We start from the raw sequence: 19,907 nt of genomic DNA on the forward strand, positions 1-19,907 counted from the left end.
GGACCCCGGAGCCCGGGGATGGGGGGGCGCCCTCGAACCCGGAGCGCACAGTTGGGGCGGCGCGCACCTGCCGAGCCCCGTGTTTGTAAACAAACCGCGCGCCTAATTAGCCCGGCGGGGGCGCGCGCGGAGGGCGGGGGCGGAGCGTCGGCGCGCGCGCAGGGGCGGCCCCGCCCGGGGAGGAGCCGCTCTCGGCCGCGCCCCCCTCTATCTACGCACCTCCGCCTGCGCCCGCCACCCCGCTCGCGTTCCCGGGGCGCGCGGGGCCGAGAGCCCAGTTCCCCGTGGTGGGGAGGGTGCCAAGCCGCGGGAGCTGGCGATGAGCGGGAGTTGTGGCCAGCCCTGAGCAAAGACCTCGCCCGCCAGCCTCAGCTTCCCCGTCTGCCCAGTGAGGGGCAGGAATGAGATGAAAGTCCTCGTCCTGAGATTCCAAGAGTGGGCCACAAAGGTAAAAACAAGGAGCCTTGGCCTTTATGTGTTTTGAAAGGCTCAGCTCGTGGGCACGTTTCGGGTCTTGTTTTGGATGGCCATTCCTCAGATGCATGCATTAGTACACTTTCATCCAGCTGGAACGTAAGGTGGACGCGTGTTGTGTAGGTTAGGCCCCTATAAAAACGTCTAAAATAAAACAAGTTTTCCCCTGTGCTGGCTGAACCTGCCAAGTGGCAGGTCGAGTTTCCTTGTGTGGGCTGGACCCATCCCAAGCCAATGGGGTCACTGGGCTTACTTAAGGGTGAGCAGGAGTTCTGCCCCCGGAAATGCACACATGTTAATATGAAAGTGAGTGCGGGCTCCTGCCCCTTGCCCCGCCTCGCCCACTGACCCACTGTGTCGTCCCCGGCTCACAGGTGAGGGAACTGAGCCTCTGGGAGGAGCAGTGATCTGCTCGGGGTCACAGAGTCAGTAAGTGGGAGAGATCTGAGATGCCAAAGCCCCCCGGGGCCTGGGAAACAGTTTACAGGAGAGGCTGAAACTTTCTCCCCCCCTCCACGTAGCCCCTTTGCCGGGAGCCCAGGACCTCCTACACACCCCAGGCGGGACTCCAGAGCAAGGTGCTGGCAGGGGGGGAAGACCTTGCCTTTCTGGTTTACAAAGTGGGAGAAGGTCGAGGAGTGGATGGTAGGTGGTGAGAATCTGCCGGCTGACACCTCAGACCCAAGGTCCTAGTTGCACCCCTCCCGGAGCCCTGATTTGATACCCTGGGTTTACAGACTCCTGTGTTAGTCACCCCCAAGGCTACATTCCTTTCCTGCCATCTAGGTCTCATCCTCTAGGACATCTTAGGCACTCGCCGTCGGGCTGATCCCACCTCACTCCTCAGGCCACAGCAAAGAGCCTCTCCACCTGGTCTTGGCCTTCCAGAGTCTGGCTGGAGTCCACAGAGGCTGCCCCTGACCAGCCGGGCTGTCAAGGCTGCCGACCGAATGCCCAGGACCCTGATGAGCCTCCCTGGGCCTTCTGCTGACCCCAGGAGTATCCCCATGAGGAATACAGCAGGAACCTGGGCCCTCCCTGGGGACCTTGGCTTGGATGGAAGGACCCAGGCCCCCACCTTTCCCTTCCTCGTGCCCACTGGTCCTGCTTGCCACTCGCCTTGCCCAGGTGGGTCAGTGGGGTAGCCTTACGCAAGGCTGAAAGTCTCTAGGAGGCAGAATCTGCAAGAGGAATGTGACGGAGCCTGGCCTTTGGGCATTATGGCCCCTGGCTAACTACCTGTCAGGCCTAGTGCAGGGGCTCCTCCCTAGGGCCTCTTGAGAGGCAGGGCTGCCTTGGGAAGAAACTCAGCATGGCCCCAATGCCCGTCCCCCCCACCAGCCCAGGCTCCCGGAGTTTCAACACCACTGAGGTTGGGCCTCTGGGGACTGCTGAGCGCCCGGAATGGAGTCACTTAATCTCCCCAAGTCTGGTTTCCTCATCTGTCAATGGACTACAAAAATAGGACCTGAGTCTCCTGCTGTGGGAGGGGGAACGGGTGTGTACCAGAGGCCCCGCCTGTGGCCCCCTCCCTTGGTCGTGGTTCCCCTCTCCGCCTCCATCTCCTGCTTACAGGGTCTGTCGATTGGCTGACCCCCCTCAAGCCCCTCCACTGCGGCAGCTCCGTGAGAGCAGGGGTCCATCCCCAGGGCCTACAAGGGGTCTGGAGTGAACCAATGAATGTTTTCTGCACCCCTGTCCCATCCTCCAGACTCCATCTGCAAACGTCAGTGCAGCTAGACCTCCTGCAGCTAAGGCAGCTGGCCCGCGGGAGGGAGGCCGTAAAGCCATGGCCTTAAAGCTTGCCCTTGGCCTTAAAGCCGCGTTAGGGCCAGGATGGGGCCCAGGGTCTCGACTGCCTCCTCCTGGTTCACGCAGTCTTTACCCACCATGCCCGTGGAGGCACAGAGCTGTTTGTTATTGCGTTATAGTTCGTACACAAGTCTCTTAAAAGTTTGATTATTGTGAGTCCTTCCCAGGAGACTGATCAGCCCTCAGAACAAGAAAGAAAGAAAGAAAGAAAGAAAGAAAGAAAGAAAGAAAGAAAGAAAGAAAGAAGGAAGGAAGGAAGGAAGGAAGGAAGGAAGGAAGGAAGGAAGGAAGGAAGGAAGGAAGGAAGAAAGAAAGAAAAGGAGTTTCTGTCTCTGCAAAGAAAGGCTGGTTTGCAGAGAGCTCTGGGTGGTGAAGAGCAGAGGTTTCTAATTACACAGTCATTTTTTGACCACTTATCGTGTGCCAGACACGGTGTCAAGAGCTTTACATACACAATTTCACTGACTCCCCAGACAATTCTGTGAGGGAGGGGTGATTGTGCCCAAGTTACAGATGAAAATGGTGGCGCCGTGAGGCTGCATTCCTGGCCTGAGCCATGGTTTGAACACAGAGGAGAGTTCACATTGCACCTGCAAGGAAAGTACCTTCCAGGAGCCTGTGTTTTGGTAGTGGGGGGAGTATTTGAGGACACGTGCCCATGCTCGCCAACTGGTGGTCCTCTTAGAAAAGTGTGGGGATCCCCCATCAGGGGATGGGGCTTGAAGGTGAGCTTTCTCACTTCCCCATTTTCCCTGGCCCCAAGTGGAAGATCATTTGCATAAAAGCAATAGTAATGTCCTTAAAAGCACACAGTGCAGAGGGCTTGGGTGTGATCTGGGAGCTTGGGGGAACAGAGGGAGTGGGCTGCAGCCACAGAGGTGGGTCATAGACAGGCGGTCAGCAGGAGGCAGGGCAGGAAGACAGGGGGTGGCCCCCAGAGTCTCAGTCTGCTCATCCGTAGAATGGGGGTAATATATGCCTGCCTCATAGGCTTGCTGTGAGGACAGCTGTGGTAGAAGGACACACTCATAAGACAGTGTCCCCATCCATTCATTCATCCGCTGCGTAGGGACGGGTGGAGGGCATGGCTCCCTAAGTCCCACTTCCCGGCATGGCAGATCCAACAGGGAACAAGACAAAGCCAGCTGCCGCGGAGCCGACAGGCACCTGGGGGCGCACAGACTATCATAAATAAGTAAAATATGCCGTGTGCCTCGGGGTGTTTAGTGCCGTGGAGGAAAGGAGCCGGGGAGCTGGCTAGGGGGGTCATGGCAGCTACATACGGAGACTAGGACTGTGAGTGATTTCACTTCATTTTTCTCAATGATCATTTCTTTCTTCCATTGCAAACAGGTATTGCTATGTACCAAAACTTGAGTTGTCTTTGAAGAAATGGTCGTGATATAACGGGAGAGGGGACGGGCCTACGAGGTGCTCCAATCTCCGGGCCCCCGGAATCCTTGCTCAAAGTTTAGGTGCCCCTGGTGTTAGAAGGTCGCGGTGCCAACCTCTTGGTTTGGCCACCCGTGGGAAAGCTATCTGCACTGATGTCCTGTGACATCACAGCCCCGTCTGTAGTCCCTCCTCATATCCCCTGCCTCCGAGAAGGAACCCCAAGATTACAAGACAAGTATGTTCAGAATGATTGAAGATATACAATAAGTAATTTTTTAAATTTTTTTTTAAAGATTTATTTATTTGACAGAGAGAGAGACAGCCAGCGAGAGAGGGAACACAAGCAGGGGGAGTGGGAGAGGAAGAAGCAGGCTCCCAGCAGAGGAGCCTGATGTGGGACTCGATCCCAGAACGCCGGGATCACTCCCTGAGCCGAAGGCAGACGCTTAACAACTGCACCACTCAGGTGCCCCAATAAGTAATATTTTTAAAAAAACTAATAACAGGCGCCTGGGTGGCTCAGTCAGTTGGGCATCAGGTCATGATCCCAGAGTCCAGGATCGAGTCCCACGTCAGGTTCCCCGCTCAGTGGAGAGTCTGCTTCTCCCTCTGACCGCCCCCCTGTGCTCTCTCCCTCTCTCCCAAATGAATAAATAAAATCTTTAAAAAAAAGATTAATAAAAAACTTGAAATTTTGAAAAAAAAATCTTGGAAGTTGTAGAAATCAAAGATATAGGCTACAGTGAAATTTGAAACTCAAAGGAAGGGATACGTAGCGGCTTAGACAATGTTCAAGAGAGAATTAGTTCCTAAAAGATAGATCTGAGGAAATCAACCAGATTGGAGTTTAGAGGAGCAAAGAGGTGGGAAATTTAAAAATTGGAAAATTCAGTTAAGAAACAGGAAAGTGGTGTTATGTCATCTAATAGGAACTCCAGACAGACCAAATTGAGAATTAAAGGGGAGAAGAAATCTTTGTACAGATAATAGATGAAACTTCAACAAAATAGGTGGAAGAAGTGAATCCTTGGATTCAAACACAAGTAACAATAGGATAAACAAGAGTACATGTATCACAGAGGAACAAAAACGTCAGAGACAAAGAGATCTGACCAGCAATGGGCTGAGATGAAGTCAGCAAAAATGTCAGAGCACAGAACGCCAAGGGCCCATAACTCTGCAGAAACATCAAACAAAACTGGCAAAAGATGTCAGAATAAACTTTTTTTAAAAGATTTTATTTATTCATTTGAGAGAGAGACACAGACAGAGAGAGCACAAGCAGGGGGAGAGGCAGAAGCAGACTCCCCCCTGAGCAGGGAGCCCAATGCGGGGCTCAATCCCAGGACCTGGAGATGGTGACCTGAGCCGAAGGCCACCAACTGAGCCACCCAGGCGCCCCGTCAGAATAAACTTTATCTGAACTCTGGAAACAAGTCAAAGGTTTACATACACTGGGAAACAATCAAGAAGAAGGCGGCTTAATCACAGCATTTAAGGAAATTTCTATTGACTAGCTAGCTGACCAGTAAGCTAACCAAACAGACACTTCACTGGCCACACACAGCACAGAATACTGCATTTGCAGAATAAGGTCAGAAACGTCAAGCACCAGCAGCAGCAGCACCAGCAAACCCTGGGGTTCAATTCGTCCAATTTTCAACAACGGCAACAAAATCATGAGGCATACAAAGAAACAAGAAAGTATGGCCTGCACGTAGGGGTGAAAATGTGAAAATAAATGGTCCCTTAGGAAGCAAGCCCAAATGTTGGACTTGCTGAGTGAAGACTTTAAATCAACCCTGTTAATACGATCGAGAGCTATAGGACACCGAGCACAAAGGACAAGGGAACCACAAGCATGAGATCTCACCAAATAGATAACAACAGTAGATAGACATTACTACAAAGAACTAAATAGAAATTCTGGAGTCAAGAAGGACAGTAACTGAAACAAAAGGAGGCACTGAAGGGTACTCTGCAGCAAAGTCAAGCAAGCAGAGGGAGCCATCCCAGAACATAAAGATAAGCCAGTTGAGATGATCCAAACTGAGGAGTAGAAAGAAAAATGAACAGAGCCTAAGAGACCCGTGGAATGCTATCCAGCATACTGATACACGCACAGTGGGAGTGACAGAAGCATGGGGAAGAAAGGATCTTTTAAGAAATAATAGCCAAGGGGCGCCTGGGTGGCACAGCGGTTAAGCGTCTGCCTTCGGCTCAGGGCGTGATCCCGGCATTATGGGATCGGGCCACACATCAGGCTCCTCTACTATGAGCCTGCTTCTTCCTCTCCCACTCCCTCTGCTTGTGTTCCCTCTCTAGCTGGCTGTCTCTATCTCTGTCAAATAAATAAGTAAAATCTCTAAAAAAGAAAAAAAAGAAAAAAAAAGAAATAATAGCCAAAAATCTCCCCAATTTGATGAAAGGAAGAGTTTGCAAAACCAAGAAGCACAAGAAGTTTATCCAAGTTGGGGTAAACTCAAAGAGATCTGTACGCTGTAATCAAGTTGTTGAAAGACAGAGAGAGAGAATCCTGGTGTCCTGGGGGTCCTCCGTAAGACCAAGAGCTTATCTGCCATAAGGAACCACAGAGGCCAGAAAGCAGCACGGTGACATATGCCAAGTGCTAAAAGAAAAAGAAAAATCCCATCAACCAAGAATTCTATATCCAGCAAAACTGTCTTGCAAAAAGAAAGGGGGGGAGGGGAGAAATCAAGACATTCTGAGATAAACAAAAACCGAGAGGGTTTGCTGCTAGTAAACCTGCCCTTTGAGAAATGAACGGACAGGGGGGAGTAACCTGAATCCACATGAAGAAAGAACAGGAAAGGGAACAGCTTCAGTAGAAACAAAAGTCAGCANNNATATATGTTTGGTTAGTAACGCCTCTTTCTCCACCTATGTGATTTATTTATTTATTTTTAAAGATTTTATTTCTCTATTTGAGAGAGAGAGAGAGAGAGAGCATGAGTAGAGAGAGAGAGAAGCAGACTCCCCACTGAGCAGGGAGCCCCCACATGGGACTCAATCCCAGGACCCTAAGATCAGGGCCTGAGCCAAAGGCACTCAACCGACTGAGCCACCCAGGTGCCCCTAAACCTATGTGATTTAAAAGGCAACTGCATAAACCAGTAATTATGTCCCTGGGCAAACAATGTATAAAAGTGCAATTTGTAACAATAACAACGTGAGGGAAGGATAGAGAAACAACATTTTTGTATGTTATTGAAACCAATCCAAAATAGCTTATTATAAGTTAATATGTTGATTGTAATCTCCAGGGCAACCAATAAGAAAATAACTAAAACATATTTAATTTAGAGAAGAAAATGGTACAGTAGCAAATACCTAATACAAAAGAGGACAGTGGTGGGAGAATTGGGCACAATTAAATGTTTAAGACATATAGAAAACATACAGTAAAACAGAAGGGCTTCTGTATAAGTAATTACATTAAACGTAAATGGGGGCACCTGGGTGGTGCAATCAGTTAAACATCCAATTCTTGGTTTCAGCTCAGGTCATGATCTCAAGGTCGTGAGATCAAGCCCTGCGCTGGGCTCGGTGTTGAGCAGGGAGTCTGCTTGAGAGTTTCTCTCTCCCTCTCCCTCTGCCCCATCCCACTCGTGCACACCTGCTCATGCTCTCTCTCTCTCTCAAATAAATAAATATTTAAATATAAATGGATTGAATTATCCAATTAAAAGGCAGCGATTGACAGGATGGATAAAAGGGAAAAAAAGATAATCCAACCATATGCTACCTACAAAAAGAGACTCACTTTAGAACCCAAGAAACAAGTTAAAAGTAAAAGAATAGAGGGTCTCCTGGGTGGCTCAGTCAGTTAAGCCTCTGACTCTTGATTTCAGCTGAGGTCATGATCCCAGGGTCCTGGGATTGAGTTCCACATCAGGCTCTCTGCTCAGCAGGAGCCTGCTTCTCCCTCTGCCTGATGCTTCCCCTGCTTGTGCCCTCTCTCAATCTCTCTGACCTATAAATAAATAAAATATTTGAAAAATAAGTAAGTAAATAAAGTAAAAGAACAGAAAAAGATATTCCATTTAAATAATGACCAAAAGAGAGCTGGAGCGGCTCTACTGGTATCAAACTAGACTTTGAGACCAAAACTGTCACAAGAGACAAAGAAATGCAGTATATAACGGTCGAGGGTTTAATGTGCCAAGGACAAGCAACAACAATGAACATATATGCACATAAAAACAGAGCCCCCAAAATGGGGCAGTGGGAAGCAAAAGCTAACAGAATCGAAGGGAGAAATAACAGGTCAGCAGTAATGGTTGGAGACTTCAACGCTTCCCTCTCAATAGCGGATGGAACAAGTAGACACGATGGGCGAGGCAACAGGAGACGGAGACACAAAGGATACTACGACCCAACCGGAGCTCGCCCTTACGTAGATCACTCTGCCCCACAGCAGTGCACACACATGCACACGTGTTCTCAAGGGCACGTGGCGCGTCCGCTGGGACAGACCACATGTGAAGCCGCAGAACAAGTCTCAATAACTCGTTAAAAAGATTAAAATGATACAGTCTCCTCTGACCACAACTGAATGAAGCGAGGAATCCATAACAGAAAGAAAACGTGAAAATTCACAAATACATGGAAATTTGACCACACGCTCTGAAACAACTGATGGGTCGGAGGAGTAATCACAGGGGATGCTAGAAAACACTAAACACGTGAAAAAAAAACCAAACATGCCACATGTATGGGGTTCTGCAGAGGCAGCACCCAGAGAGAAATTCATGGCTGTACCGTACCTATATTTTTAAAAAAAGAGTAGGGACACCTGGGTGGCTCAGTCAGTTAAGCATCTTCCTTCAGTTCAGGTCATGATCTCAGGGTCCTTGGACCCAGCCCCTCATCGGGCTCCCTGCTCAAGGGAGTCAGCTTGTCCCTTGCCCCCCTGCCTGCTCATGCCCTCTCTCTCACTCTCTCCCTCTCTCAAATAAATAAATAAAATCTTTTTTCAAAAGGGGGGGTGCCTGGGAGGCTCAGTCAATTAAGTGTCTGCCTTCTGCTCTGGTTGTGATCCTGGGGTCCTAGGATTGAGCCCTGCATCAGGGGTCCCTGCTCATCAGGATGCCTGCTTCTCCCTCTCCCTCTGCTCCTCCCCCCAGCTCATGTTCTCCCTCTCACTCTCACAAACAAATAAATAAAATCTTTTTTTTTTTTAAAGAAGAGACCTCTCAGATCAATCACCTGAACTCCCACCTAGAGGAAGTAGAAAAGGAACAAACTAAACTCAAAGCAAAAGGGAGGAAACCATACAGATCTGAGTGGAGATGAGTGAAATAAGGAAGAGAAAAGCAATAGAGGAGACCAACTGAACTAAAAGATGTTTAAAAAAAAAAAAAGTCCAGGGACAACTGGTTGGGTCAGTCGGTTGAGCGACTGCCTTCAGCTCAGGTCGTGATCTTGGGGTCCTGGGATCGAGCCCTGTATCTGTTGGGCTCTCTCCTCAGTGGGGAGTCTGCTTCGCCCTCTCCCTCTCCCCCTCCTTGCTCGTTGTCTCTCTGTCTCTCTCTCTGTGTCTCTCTCAAATGAATAAATAAATCTTAAAAAAAAGAAAGTCCACAAAGCTGACCATCCTTTAGGCAGATTGGCCTGGAAAACAAGAGAGAAGCTCGTACTACCAGGTTCCTGCCGCCCTCACAGAAATAACACGGGCTCTAGAAGAGCCTTAGGAGCAATGGTGTGCCAACAGACCCAATAACCTGGATGAAGCGGACGAACCCTCAGGAATCCACAGGCCGTCAAAACTGACTGGAGAAGAAACACAAAACCTGAATGAACCCCAAATAGGTAAACAGATGGAACAGGTGTTCAAAAACTTTCAACAGAGGAAAGCCCAGGGCCACATGGCCTTGTTGGCCGATTACATCAAATGCTTAAGGAAGAAGGAACACCAATGCTTCTCGGCCCCTTCCAAACACAGAGGAGGGGGAACACTTCCATGTTATGTATGAGGCCATCATGGCCCTCGTACCACAGCCAGATGAAGACCCCTTGTGGATGCAGGCACAGAAACCCTCCACCAAAGACCAGCAAGCAGCAGATGAAGAGGATTACACCTGGATTTATTCCAGGAACGAAAGAGCAATTCAACATATGAGATCAGTTGATGTAATAGCACCGTATTAAAAGGATTAGGGGAAAAAACGATGAGCATGTTATGGGGGAATTCTGTACCCCCTCCCAATTCATGTGGTTGAAACTCCTAACCCTCGTTAACCTCAGAATGTGACTGTATTTGAAGACAGGGTCTTTAAAGAGGTAATTAAATTAAAATGAGGTCATTGGGGTGGGCCCCAATCAAAGATGACAGATGCCCTTATAAGTAGAAGAATTGTGGACACCGATGTGTACAGAAAGAACAATCTTTTCAGCAAATGGTGCTGGGATTACTGGATATCCATGAGCAAAAGAACAAAATTGGACCCCTTCCTCACACCATATACAAAAATGAACTCCAAGTGGACCAAAGACCTAAAGGTAAAAGGTAAAACTATGAAACTCTTAGAAGAAAACATGAGAATAAATCTGCTTGACCTTGGATTTGGCCATGAATGTTTAGACACTAAAGCAAAACGTAAGCAATGAAAGAGAAAAATAGGTAAATCTGACTTCATCAAAATTAAAAACTTTTGTGCCTCAAAGGACACCATCAAGAAAGTGAAAAGACAACCCAAAAGAATGGGAGAAGATATTTGCAAATCATATATTTGGTAAAAGTCTTATATCCAAAATACATGAAGAACTTTTGTAACTTAGTAGCCCAAAGACAGGCAACCCAACTTACAAACAGGTGAAATACTTGAACAGACCTTAATGTTTAAGACCTTAATAGAACGTAACAGACCTTCGTCTCTCCAAAGACTGTCTAGAAATGGCCAACAAGCACATGAAAAGCGGCTCAACACCATTAGCCAGCTAGAATATAAAGGTCAAAGCCACAGTGAGAATACCACTTCATACCCAGGAGGACGGCTATTATAAAACAAAAACAAAAAACAAAACAAAACAAAAAACCCCAGTGTTGGAAAGGATGTGGAGAAATCAGAGCTCTTGTACATTGCTAGCAGGGATGTGAAATGGAGCAGCCCCTTTGGAAAACGGTTTGGTGGTTCCCGAAAAAGTTAAACACAGCGTTACCATATGACCCAGCAGTTCCGCGCTCAGTTATGCACCCAAGAGAACTGAAAACAGGTGTTCAAAGAATAATTCAGAGAAGCATTATTCCTAATAGCCGTAAAGTGGAATCAAGCCCAATGTCCATCAAGTGATGCGTGGTCAGTATAAGGTGGTGTGTCCACACAGGAAACGATTCAGCCATAAAAAGGAAGGAAGGACTGACCTGTTACGACATGGATGGATTTAGAAGGTGCCATGCTGGGTGAAAGAGACCAGACAGAAGACCGTAGATGGTAACTTCCGTGGATACTGAACGCCCACAGTCGGCAAATCCGCAGAGACAGAAAGCACGTGAGCGGCTGCCAGGGGCTGGGGGAGGGGGCGCGGGGAGCGACTGCTTAATGGGTACAGGGTTTCTTTGGGGGGTGATGCATCACGTGGGACATGGGTAGAAGCCACACGTGGTCTTCGCTCTCCACCCGCAGGAGAGGAGGAGCCCCCCACCTGACCAGCCCTAGCTCCCTCCTTCGGACTTTGTTCACGGTGTGTTACTTTGGGCTTTGTTACTTTTGTGTTACTTTGAGCTGGTCTTAACCCCATTGACCTAACAGGAGAGATGGGCGGGGAGGGGGGAGGGCAGGACTCTGAGGTCTCTCTGCACTCAGCAGGATGGAGAATCGGAAGGGTACCCACGGAGAGAATAGCAGTCGCATGGCTAGCTTACAAGCCGTTAAAAGGACACCAGAAAACAAGTTATGCTCTGTCACACGCACGTGCACACGCCACGCCGCGTGGGGAGGAGGTCAGTGAGGGTTCGGAACAGTGGCCCCTGGACATCGGCCGTTGAGAAGCAGCACCGGCGATCGGAGGGCGTGCGTTTCAGCGTCACACGGATCTGGGTTTGAGTCCTACCTGCCCCCTTGTCGTGTGGCCTCCAGGTAGTTGCTGAACCCCTCTGAGCTTTGGTTTCCTCTGCTGTGAAGGGGAAATGACAAGGCACGTACATGTCAGGGCTCTGGGGGGGTAAACAAGACGGCGCTCGCACAGGCAGATGGAGCAGAACGGCCCTGCCCACAGCCCAGAGCGTGAGCTGGTGACTTGGGCCTGACAGCGAGGGAGGGAGTCCTGAGAGGGGGCAGATGAAGGGCAGACCCGTGGGGCTCCCTGCCTTGGGCACAGGCTCCCCCATCTCCCAAATGCCTCAGTTAGGAACTGGTGTCATACCCTTGACTCCCACCACCTCACTCCCCATATCCAGTTGGCCACCACCTCCTACGGGTTCTGCTTCCTAAATACCACTCCAGTATGTCCACACTCTCCCTTTTCTTGTAAAACCACTGCAGCCTCCAGCTTCTGCCGAGCAGCGGAAGGAAACACGCCTGTCCAGGCTGTGCAGTCTCCAGCCTGGCCTGCAACTTCCACATGTTCCAGCTGATCGCATCCTGGCCCTCAGGCTCAGCAACTCCTTCCTGCCACAGGGCCTTTGCATAAGCTGTTTGTGCTTGCTACTTGGAGCACTCCTCTCCTCTGCCTGGCTTTCCCTGGCTCCTGCTGCTAGGACCTTTCCTGTGTCCCCTCAGGCTCTCGGGGGTCTCCTCCTCAGGGAGCCTGCCTGACCATACCCACTCTTTTATCCCTCACACACATCTACAGGACTCACTCCCACCATGGGGCACAGCTCTTTGGCTCTGTGTCGCTCCCAAGGGCCGTGGCTCTGTGGCTGTATTAGTCTCCCTGTCCATGCCTGGTGCTTAATGAGCTCCACGAACAATGTTTGGACTGATCTGTCGGGTACAGCTCTCAGCCCGGGGGTCGTGAGTGCCAGGCGGGGCTCTGTGCAGGGCCCTTGTCAAGGGGGGAAGGGGAGACACCAGGAGTGGATGAAGTCACTGTGGTAGCCCTTGGTATGTGGCCGCTTTCATCACGATAGCTGCTAATTTCATTTATTTTATATTTATTTTTTTAAGGTTTTCTTTTTTTAAGTCGTCTTTACACCCAACGTGGGCTCGAACTCACAACCCCGAGATCAAGAGTTGCATGCTCCACTGACTGGGCCAGCCGGACGCCCCGATAGTTTCTCATTTTAGGAAGACTTGTAGAGCTCTTTGAATCAATGTTACGTCTGGTAGATCATCCCTTTCCTTAAGCAGGAGAAGAAGTCCATCCAGAATTTCTAGTCCATCTACACTCGCCCAGTGTGCCCCTGCATTCCCGGGGAAGGGGCTGTGGCGCCCAGCTGAACCTTCTCTAAAATATGGAGGAAGAACATGGTGTGTAAGCTCTTGGGAAGTCGTCTTCCCCAAAGCCTTAGGATGAAGCAGAAAGTCGGTGTGGGGGAGGGGCGGAGGAGGTGGAGGAGGCCTGCCCACCTGCACACCCGCCTCTCCTTCCAGGCCCTCTGTCCCTGCTGTCACCTGGCCGCTCCCTCTGAGCCACCTTACATGCAGGAGCTCAGCACCCCACCCAGATGGCACTTCCCTCCCCCAGCCCTGCACCAGCCCTGGACTGCCGCATTCAACCCTCCAGACCCCCACCCTGCACTGGGTCTGGTTACTGACGTGCCTTATACACAGACAAGAAAACACAGGCAAAGGGGCTGCACGTGTGAGTAACGTTAGAGCCAGGACCGGCCAGCACCCATGGGCTTAACCACGAGGCTCCCCTGACTCGCGTCCACACTCCCAAAGTTCTGCACACAACACCGGGGGGTCCACAGAGGCCGGGGATGTGGGGACCCCGGTCAAGATATGGGTCAGTGAGTGGAGCAGGGAGTGGATGTGCCGCCTCACCGAGGTGACCCCCAGAGCTTTGCAGGGCTGGGACAACGCTGCAGAGGGAGCTGCAGCCCCGTGGGTCACGCAGGGGCCTGGCTTCCTTGGGCCCCACCTGTTCCCCGGGCGGAACAGGGCAGCAGTGCACCTGCAGCAAACAAAGACTCGAAGAAGGATGGAGACCAGCCTCTGGTGTGCAGTGCTGCCTCAGCGCAAGAGCCAAAGCCCCCCACGTGCTCTCTGGCCCCGCAAGGCTCACGCCCTATTCTTTTCTAAAGAGACTCTTTATTTTGCATTGCTTTTAGATTCACAGAAAAGCTGCGGGTACAAGGGGTTGCTGTAGACCCTTCTCCCAGATCCCCCATCCTTGCAGACTTACTAGGTGCGCGGACGACTAGAAGCCGCCCTTGGCACAGACCGCATGTGGGTTCTGCTGAGAATCGGACTTTTCGCCACGTGCGTTCTGCGGCTGTCTCCTCCCGTCTGTGACAGTGCGTCCGCCTCTTCCTGTTCCTCGGCGCCCGGGACGGCTGGAGAAGCACTGGCGAGGTGCCTTCCGGAATGTCCCGCAGTCTGGCGTTGCCCAGCACTTTCTCATGGTGAGTCTGGGGTTATGGCTTTTTTTTTTTTTAAAGATTTTATTTATTTATTTGACAGAGACAGCCAGTGAGAGAGGGAACACAAGCAGGGGGAGTGGGAGAGGAAGAAGCAGGCTCTCAGCAGAGGAGCCTGATGTGGGGCTCGATCCCATAACGCCGGGATCACGCCCTGAGCCGAAGGCAGACGCTTAACCGCTGTGCCACCCAGGCGCCCCTGGGGTTATGGCTTTTGAAAAGAAAGCCACAGAGGTGAAGAGCCCTTCTCGCCCCATCCGACCCCTCCCCGGGGCCCTGCTGTCCTCAAGGGGTCCGTGTGTCTTCCCGGGCAGTCACAGCACATGCCAGCTTGGGGGCGCGGGGGCAGTGGCTGCGCTGGGAGCAGGGGCTCCCCCATGAGGAACAGCTCTCTCTCCCCTCCGCCGCTTCTTTCTTTCAGCGGGGACTCGCAGACATCTAGTTCACACTCCGGGCCGTGACCCAATGATGTGTTTTCCCCCTCGAACCCTCCAGCAGAGGTGGCTCTTCGGGTGGGCTCCCACGTCCCCGTGACCACAACCCAATCTTTTGCTTTTTGAGCAAGTTCCTTACTTTCTGGCATGACAGCATGCTCAAAAGCCGCCACCCCAACTCTCCAGCTGATTAACTTAATCTCTTGGTAAGTCATTATTAAGCACCGCCTGTATACCCACTGCTGTCATGGCACCACGAATAAAGTCAGTGTTCGTAAAATATTTGTCCATCTTCTGTGCGGCAAAGGGCAGTTGGTCCAGCCGCGGCTCTCTCTCCAGGGTTGTACGCAGCTGGGGGGTTCTGGAGAACGCGATGGGAGGAGGGCCCTGTCCTTACAGAACGTACCCTCCAGAGGGGCAAAGAGACCCAAAACCATAGTTATAGCAGCACCAGTGCAGTTAGAACAGTGATGAGGTCTATGCAGAAGGAAGTCGGGAAAGTTTGGAGCCCCTCAAGGTAGATGGAGATGGTGAATCTCGGCTCTACACTGACTCTTTGGAGCAAGCCGCCATCACAACCCTCTTGGTGACCACGTGGCACGTGACAGTATGTGGAGATCCTTTCCAGAACCCTTCCCTATGCTGCAAGGTGGGGTGGGGGTCCTAGAACAGCGGAGAGGACTTGCGTACGGGTCTGTCCGAGCAGCCGCGGTGCGGGATGGCAGTCTGGTGCAGCGGCATCACTATGGCGACCAGCCTCCCATCCGGGCAGCACTTGGCGGACCCACTCCAGTCTCCAGTGCCAGAACGGGGACCCAGGGCTGGCTAGCAGTGCCACACACAAGGCAGGCTGGTGATCTTGGCACCCAGGAGGCCGAGCCTTGGCACCCAGATGTCAACACACATGGTGAATCTGGGATTAGCACAGGATAAGATGCTCCCTCCCTGGAAATGAAATGAAGATTCCAGAGCCTCAGGTATTAGAGGAAGCACTGCCTCCCATCTTCACCTAACCGAGGAGAATGGAGGAAAGAGAGAAGAGGGAGGAATGTATGCACTTATTTACTAATAGTTGGGGAAACTGAGTCAGAGGAGGGCTGCAGGCAGGCCTGAGGACCCCAGGAAACCCAGCTGCCTGGCTTGGTTGGCAGCTGAGTTTCTACAGATGGCATGAGTCTACCTCACAACTGCATGGACTAGGTGTGCTAAGTTGGGGGCACGGGCTTTCTCTCTTCTGACCCTAAGCTACAGCCAGAGCTGAGCGTCCCTCAAACCCTGGGGTCATTTCCTCCAGCTAGCTACCCTTCCCGTGGTCTGGATGCCCACCACCGATATTTGTTGCTACTCATAGAATCCTTGGGACTGAAGGGCTGAGCATGGGGCAGGCCATCTGGTGGGAGTGGTTCTGCCCCTTTGCTTTCAACAGGGTGGACTCGGGGTGGGGGAGGGTGATTTCAGACCCTTTGATGTCCCTGGGGTAAGGATCACATTTGTCCTATTGCTTACAGTGTGCCCTCAGCACCTGGCACAGAGCTCAGCCACAGAGCAAGCTCTTGATTGATGTCTGTTGAATACATGAATACAGCACAGCCTGGGTTTCCGTCTCAGGGAGAAGACTCTGAAACGTGGTTAACCAACATTCCCTGGGGCAGGAAAACCTCTGATCATCCGCGGGATGTTCTGGCTTTGTCGTCTCCTTGTCGTTGGGATTCCTTCTCACAGTTGGGCAACTGAGTGGGAAAGAAGAGTGGGGACATCTTGGGTCCATGAACCAGGGGTCTCTGGGCTTGAATCTCAGCTCAGTGCCATATCTCCTTTGTGGATTGAATGAGATGATGTGGCAGAAACGTTTACCTGGCAAAGCAGAAGAACTCAGTAATTGCTATTTGTATTATGGCCATCACTGATGCTGTGATGTCTTGCCTGGACTGTGTACTGGCCTCCTGATGGCCTTTCCTGTATTCCATCCATCCATCCATCCATCCATCCATCCATCCCTGATTAACTACAACAGGCAGGCATTGGGATGTTGGTTAAGTCCTAAGGGTATATCTATGTGTATCTGTCTAAAGCACACTCAAGGTATAATATTTCCTAGTTCAAGATGAATCAGCAACATTTTTGGAGGGCTACTTGATGATATTTATCAAATTTAAATGACCTCTGTTTCTGGGAGGATGTAACAGAGACATACTTCTCCGTATTCCTCTGCTAAGTACAACTAAGAACCCTGAACATTATACATAAAACATAAGAAGTCTCCAGAAAGGGGTGAAGAAGGCCACTGGGGATCTCAGGACCCAAGGAATGCCATGGTGGTGAGTTCCCCAGGTTTTCTTTCAGCCTCCTATATTGTCGTTGAAAAGCCAGCAACCTGGAAATGAACAGTGGGCACAGACACAAAAGCCTGACAAAAGCCTGCCGTCTTGAGCCAAAGGACCAGAAGAGGGACAGCTTAGCAAGACAGAAAACTTTTAGACAATAACCACTCTTCTGCAGCCCAAGACCACCCCAACCACAATGGCACCACCCTGCCCTGGCCAGCAAAAGCAAATTAGGGAGCAAAAGTCTCCCCTCACCAGCCTGCACTGGGACAACTCACCTCCACACACTTTGCTGGGTTTATATCAGAGAAGGACAATTAGGAGGCCAGGAATTCATTTTTGCTGGCTGGTGACCCCCTGCCCTCACTGCTGCAGTGTGTGTGGAGGCCATGTGGGGAGCAGGCCCAAGGCACTCCCACCTCTTCCAGCCAAGGAGGTATTGGTAGAAGCCCACTGGGGAGCTGGAACTCTGACCCCCAGCACTAACAAGGAGCAGCTCTCTCAGGTCGGGTCTGGACTTGTTTCTCCACTTGGCAGCAACAATGAAATGGTACCCCTCATCCCAACCCCTTACCAGAGCAAAGTCAGAGGAAGCCAGCTAAAACAGCTTCACATAAGACCCAGAGCCTCATAACATAATACCCAAAATGTCAAGGTTTCAATTAAAACAAACAAACAAAAAGCAACAAAACAGTGGTCATACCTAGAGCCAGGCAGATCCCAAACAGAATGGAAAAAAAAAAAAAAACAAGTAATAGATGTCAACATTGAAATGCCAGAGATCTTCCAATGATGTGATGAAGATTTTAAAGCAGTCATCATAAAAAGGCTTTAGTGAGTAGTTGCGAATACACTCAAAACAAGTGGAAAAAATAGTCTCAGCAAAGAAAGAGAGGATGTAAAAAAGAGCCAAGTGGAAATTTCAGAACTGGAAGATATACAATAGCTGAAATTTAAAAACTCAATGGATGGGTTTGGACTCAAGAGCAGAATACAGAAGAGAGAAGAAAGAGTGATGAATTGAAAGATAGGACATATGAAATCACCCATCCTGAACAACAGAGAGAAAGTAGACTGAAGGAACACACACGCGCGCACACACACACACACACACACACACACACACACACACGGAGCAGAGTCTCAGACGCCCGTGAGATTCTAATGGAAGCTCTAACGTTCATGACACTGGCTGGGTTCCCAGAAGGAGAGGACAAAGGGGCAAAGCATAAAAAAGTAGTCAAAGGAAAAATGGCTGAAAACTCCCCAAATCTGGCAAAAGACACAAACCTGCCTATGGATTCAAGAAGCTGAGTGAACCTCAAACAGTTTAAACTTGAAGAAATCCACACCAAGACACATCATAGCCAAAGTGCCAACCACTAAGTACAAAGAGAGCAATCTTGAGAGCTGTGAGAAAGAAACATCCTTTATTAAAAATATTGAAGGAAAAAAAGAATGACTGCAGACTTCTCATTGGAAACTATGGAGGCCAGAAGGGAGTGGAATAACATTTTTAATGCATCGAAAGAAAAAGCTGTCAATTCAGCAAAAATATCCTTTAAGAGGGATAAAGACTTTCTCAGATGAAGGAAAAGAAAGAATTTGTGGCAGCAGAACCGCTTAAGAGAAGTTCTCAGGTGAGAGGGAAATGAAGAAAGAGGGAAATTTGGAACGTTGGGAATGACGCAAGAACAGAAATCGTAAATAGGTAGATAGACCATTTTCCCCCCTTAATTTTTAAGAGATATGCATGATAATTGATAGTTGAAAGAAAAAAAAACCATTGCATTGTCTAGTGGGACTTTCAATGTATTTGGGCCTGATACATGTGACAACTATAACATAAGGGCAATGGGGAAAGGGAGGAACGTGCCGGTGAGGATCTATGCTCTCTCCTCGACATGGTAAAATACCGACATGGCATAGATTGTGAAGTAAACTTAGAGACACACTTGTTAGCCCCTACACAATCCACTAAAAAGTGCACATACAAAACACACAAAAAAACCCAACTGATAAATGACAATGGAACACTGAGAAGTTTTCAAATAACGTTTGAAGGGCAGGAAAAGACAAATGTAGATTTAAAAAAGGCAAATAGAAAATAATAATACGATAGACCAAAATCCAGACATGCTAATAATTACATTAAATGCAGTGCTTGTTTCAGCAGACACACACTAAAATTGGAATGATACAGAGAAGATTAGCATGGCCCCTGCTCAAGGATGACACGCAAACTCGTGAAGTGTCCCATATTTTTACTGAACACCCAAAAAACAATTCAGTTAGGAAATGGGCAGAAGACACGACTATACGTTTTCCCAAAGAAGACATCCAGATGGCTGACAGACACATGAAGAGGCTCAACATCACTCATCATCAGGGAAATGCACATGAAATCCACGATGAGATACCATCTCACACCTGTCAGAATGGCTAAAATTAGCAACACTAGTAACAGCAGGTGTTATGATGATGCAGAGAAAGGTAAACCCTCTTACACTGTCGGTGGGAATGCAAGCTGGTGCCGCCACTCTGGAAAACAGTATGGAGGGTCCTCAAAAAGTTAAAAATCGAGCTACCCTATGACCCAGCAATTGCACTACTAGGTATTTACCCAAAGGGTACAAAAATACAAAAAGGGATCCAAAGGGACACGTGCACCTCAATGTTCGTAGCAGCATTATCAGCAATAGCCAAGTTATGGAGAGAACCCAAGTGTCCACGGGCTGATGAATGGATAAAGAAGATGTGGGGTGTATATGTGCGTGTGTGTGTGCGTGCGTATATGCACACATACACACGCGCACACAATGGAATATTATGCAGCCATTAAAAGGAGGGAAATCTTGCCATTTGCGACGACATGGATGGAGCTGGAGTGTATTATGCTAAGTGCAATAAGTCAGTCAGAGA

General features: G+C 49.8%; 1 long non-coding RNA gene and 1 other non-coding gene across 3 annotated transcripts; both read left to right on the forward strand.

Annotated features, from left to right (window-relative positions):
* Positions 1-228: 228 nt before the first annotated feature.
* LOC103679924 lies at positions 229-15,720 on the forward strand. 2 transcript variants are annotated; one of them, XR_573017.2, is made up of 4 exons: positions 229-448; positions 996-1,602; positions 13,919-14,212; positions 14,649-15,720. It is a non-coding gene; the product is annotated as an uncharacterized LOC103679924 (long non-coding RNA). The 2 variants fall into 2 exon arrangements; XR_573016.2 differs by having other exon boundaries at positions 1,261-1,602; positions 14,649-15,713.
* Positions 15,721-19,147: 3,427 nt separating this feature from the next.
* LOC121103166 lies at positions 19,148-19,251 on the forward strand. Its single transcript, XR_005835323.1, has one exon. It is a non-coding gene; the product is annotated as a U6 spliceosomal RNA (small nuclear RNA).
* The last annotated feature ends 656 nt before the right edge of the window (positions 19,252-19,907 follow it).

Source organism: Ursus maritimus, unplaced genomic scaffold (genome assembly GCF_017311325.1).
Source record: "Ursus maritimus isolate PB19 unplaced genomic scaffold, ASM1731132v1 scaffold_17, whole genome shotgun sequence".
Classification (NCBI taxonomy): domain Eukaryota; kingdom Metazoa; phylum Chordata; class Mammalia; order Carnivora; family Ursidae; genus Ursus; species Ursus maritimus.